This window comes from Cryptomeria japonica, chromosome 10 (assembly GCF_030272615.1).
Source record: "Cryptomeria japonica chromosome 10, Sugi_1.0, whole genome shotgun sequence".
NCBI lineage: Eukaryota > Viridiplantae > Streptophyta > Pinopsida > Cupressales > Cupressaceae > Cryptomeria > Cryptomeria japonica.
The window spans coordinates 244,607,731-244,612,639 of NC_081414.1; positions in this window are offsets into that span (position 1 = coordinate 244,607,731).

The window sequence follows — 4,909 nt, forward strand, 5'->3', positions numbered from 1 at the left end:
CATTTTATAGGTATGCATTAGTCAAAAAACTTGTCATACATCAACAAAAAATTAAATTATCTAACATTACTTGACATTCATTGTCAACCAATAAATTCAATGTACACTATTTGGTACAATTACATCAACTTACGTATAAAAAAATATAATTTCAACCATCAATTGAACAACATTTATTTCCATCCATACATTGATAATCACAGTCATCCCATTATCTTTTTGTTTTAACAATTAATTTTGTCTCTAAGCTTGACTTAGGTGTAAGGAATTATAGCACTTCAATCTTTGGAGAACAAACTCCACACTATTCTTTAACACCATCCCTATTTTCTTTATTTTGATTACTATTAAGTAAATCTTTCTAGTATCAAAGACCCATTTCCTTAGGATCTAGACTCACAAAAAAATAGACGAGGTTGTTCTAGAATAAAATAGCTACTCTTATTATATCCCATGTACATAAATTCTTAAGACTCAATCTTCTCAACTCTCTAATAAAAATCTAATTTTTGATCTTAATTATAATACTTCTATCACAATATTACGTCAAATAAAATTTAAATTTTGAAATACATAAACACTAATCCTCTTATTTCAATTTCAAAATATTGATCGTAAGGAATTGTAGCACTTCAATCTTTGCACAACAAACTCCACAATATTCTTTAGCACCATCCCTCTTTTCTTTATTTTAATTACTACTAAGAAAATCTTTCTAGTATCAAATACCCATTTCGTTAAGATCTAGATTCACAAGAAAAAATAGATAAGATTGCTACACAATAAAATAACTACTCTTATTAGTACTTCTTGTACTATTGCAATCCTTTGCAATCAATTTTCATTAACTCATTATTATTCAATTGTTTTTCTACCAATTACAGTTATGAATTTTTTTCTTTTGATATATATATACATATATATATATTAATTTAAAAAAAGTTAAGATGCATGATTTTTAAGTTTCTAAATTACAATAAATATTTTGCTCCAATCTAATTGGCTCAAAAAAATTACATCTTATTAGTGGATTTCAAGGATCCACTATCTAAATGAATTTTTTTAGGCAAACTTTTAGGTACATTAAGATAATATTTAATATGTTTAAATTTTATTTCAAATTTATTTTACATATCTTATAAACAAATATTTAACAAATTATTTTAAATCGGTATCTAGATCTTTTAAAGCTCTATATAAATAAATTAACATATATATAATAAAAATATAAATTAATAATAATATTTTAGTTATCCTCATGCAATTTAATAATATATAAAAATTTGATAATAAAATAATATAATTATTTTTTTTAGACAAAAGGCCGAAGCCTATAATATATTAGATATTAAATAAAAGAGATTACAAAGTATATGCAAGATTGTACATCCTCCCATCAATACAACCCAAAAACATACAAACCCTAATCCTACTAAATCATCCTCAAAATAAAAAGAGAACATATATGTTGAAATGGTAGAGCCAACATAGAACAAAAAAAACTAAACCATGATTGCAGAGAATGGCACAAATGAAAAATATTATTGATTTCATTTTGTAGGATAAAATATATTATCAGATACTCATATTCATTCTAAATGTGTGCCTTTAAATAGGCAATACAAAATAGCAAATGGTTGTGTAACTGCACAACTGAAAACACAACCGCCGGTAGTTTTATTAATTAAATCTAAACTAATGTAATAACACCAACATTCCCCCCCTTATTACATTAATCTGAACAAGAGTGGAATTTGCAAGGGTTTTAATCCAACCCTCAAGTGACTTTGATGAAGTGCCTTCACCAATCCTCCTCACTCGCCCAAGAAACACTAAACTGACTGCATCAGTGGATCTCCTGACCACAAAACCTGGAACTGTCTACACAAGAACAAAAGTTCCCACCTCCCCTGCACAATGAGACACATTTCCTCTGAAATTCCACATCTCCTCTAAGTGTGTTTAATGCCTCCTCTAGTGCTGCACATGAGACACCTTTCCTCTGAAAGTCCAGTCCACATCTCCTCAAGTGCTATGGAAACTTGATCATTGTTGTCCCTCCCCTTGCTCCTAGAAGGGACAATCACACTACCAAGCTCCCTCTTCTCTTTAGGAACACAGATAAATAGCGACCCTTTTTTAGGGACAAATCTACCAAGCCCTGGCTTTACAGGGACACAGATATGTTGCTTCTCATGCAATGATCATCTCTGAGCGAGAAGCTAACTCGAGATGATAAAAGATCCTCCTACCTCCGTTGCCTCCGACCTCCTATCAATATTCACTATTCTCTAAAGTAGAAATCTTGTATCAACCCCTATATCATCTGATGGACTGTCACCATCAGATGAGTCATTTTTATGTACTGCAAATCCACAAAAGTTGGCCTCACCTTTTGTTGCAACAAAAGATGTATCTTTCTTTAACTTTCCATCAATTAGATCTTTGGCCCATTGAAAACAGTTCATCTGCACATGCCCATTTTTATGACAATAAAAGCATTTGAATTCTCTTCTACTGTTTCATTAGATTTATTCCTAGCAACCAAAGCATATTATTCAGGAAGTTGATAGTTCTTATTAGTTCTATTTCCTTCATCAATTAGAGAAGAGATTATTGTTTCCAAGCTAGGATTTATTTTGTTTAGAGTAAAGACAATATGGTCAAAACTAGAAGGCAAACTGTTAAGTAATATTGCCTTGGCATCATCATCAGTGACATTAGCATTTATACCTGCAAGTTGATTAAGGAGAGAACGAAAAATGCTTATATGCTGAATAATATTATCGCCTCCATTCATCTTTAACCTGAACAATTTCCGCTTAATAGACATCTTGGCACTGGAAGCCTGAGAACCAAACAAGACATTGAGCCCGTCTCATATTGTTTTTGACGTCTTTGTTAAATCAATATGATGCAAGTATGCATATGATAAACCAAGACCAATCAATGTCGTGGCCCTATGATCTTTTGTCATCCACTTCGTTGCTACATCTACATCTTGTAGCTTTGTTACAGTCCCATCCAAAATCTCCCATAAATCTTTCTCAATTAATGACAGTTGCACTTTAATTTTCCATGTGTGGAATTCATGCCCTTCGAATTTAGGAATTGTAACTACTTTATCCATAATATTTATCACTCAAAGACAAATAAAATAATAACAAAAGATTTGTGATGTCACCCTATAAAGAGATAGTCCATTTCATACCTCTTTTCTTGAAACATGATTGCAAGATTCTAGTTTGGCATTTGGACTTGAATCATATCTCTATTTTCACTTCCACCTTCCTTTTATTGTTCCTCTCTCACCATTACAAACACTGAAATCATATCACTACCATCTACAGTTCTTCTAAGTCGCGTCCAGTAGCCGCTTTGTCTCCTCTGCAACACAACAAATGCAGAAGCCAACCCCAATCTTATTCCTCCATTAGCCACAGATCATAGAAACCAGTTTTCGCTCTGATACCATGTTGAAATGGTAGAGCCAACATAGAATAGAAAAAAACTAAACCATGAAAGTAGAGAATGGCACAAATGAAAAATATTATTGATTTGATTTTGCAGGATAAAATATATTATCAGATACTCATATTCATTCTAAATGTGTGCCTTTAAATAGGAAATACAAAACAACAAATGGTTGTGTAATTGCACAACTGAAAACACAACCGCTAGTAGTTTTATTAATTAAATCTAAACTAATGTAATAACACCAACAATATATGCCAAAAATGTATGATAAAAATATATCAAAACACCCTTAACAAAACAATTCTTTAACCACTATCAAGAAAATGACAAGCCTCATTGTCCATTGACACATACTACCCTCTTCATAACCCCTTCTTGAGATCTTTCCAGTCTATCTGACATGGAAAAACAGGGGAGATATATGCAGATACTGATCACACCACCTTTGATCAACTACCTTCAACGAAAATGAAAAAACTACCACTTTCTAATATCCTTAATCAGTCAACATCATTTGACAAGGTCTATATATATAGTACTAATTCACAACCCCATGACACACGAAACCTTCTCAAAACTGCCACCATCTGATAATATTGGTCGACCAAAAATAGAAATAGACCTTTATAATTTCAAGACCCAATCCCTGACTCTTGGAAGGAGGCAATGTCAGTCGGTTGTGGAAATGAAGACAAATACCCATGACAATGAAGGTCCCATAGAGAAATAAATTTAGACATTGCAATTGAAAACATGAGATCTCAAATTTGAGTTAGATAAACATGAATCCAGTGAAGGAATGGAAGAGGGGATGCATATCTTAGACCATTAATTAACAAAACATACACCAACCTTGCTACAATGTCTTGCATAATATCAACCAGGTTTAGAAAACCTCCCATCCATACACCTCCTGCATAAAAACCATGCTTAAAAACCATACTTAGCCAACTGAAATTCAGTTCCACCCAATTGAACAAGGATGAGTGAACAAAGAATCCAATCAACAATTTTGTGAAGTCTGATGAGTATGATATATCTATAACCATCGACAACAACCTTGCCACCACCATAGTAGGAGAAGCAAAATGATTAGCCGCTAACTAGTCTTCATCTAAAACCATTCTCATAACCCATTCAACATTCACACATGGGATTGCAAAGGAATCCCTTAGGAGAAGAGGATTAGCATTTCCCCATGGCCAAATCACATGAAAACCACCTTACAAGAAAACTCTAAATACCATACTACTACTACTAGATAAAACCTTAATTGTGAAGAAAGCAAAAACCTTAATTGGGAAGCCGAAGCCTGAATTCCCATATTTAACTTTTCCTGGCACATGTGATGTATCCAGAATGCAATTTAAAAATCAAACATCATGTGAAAATTCTGAATTCACATTACATCCATGTCCTCTCCCTTCCAAGT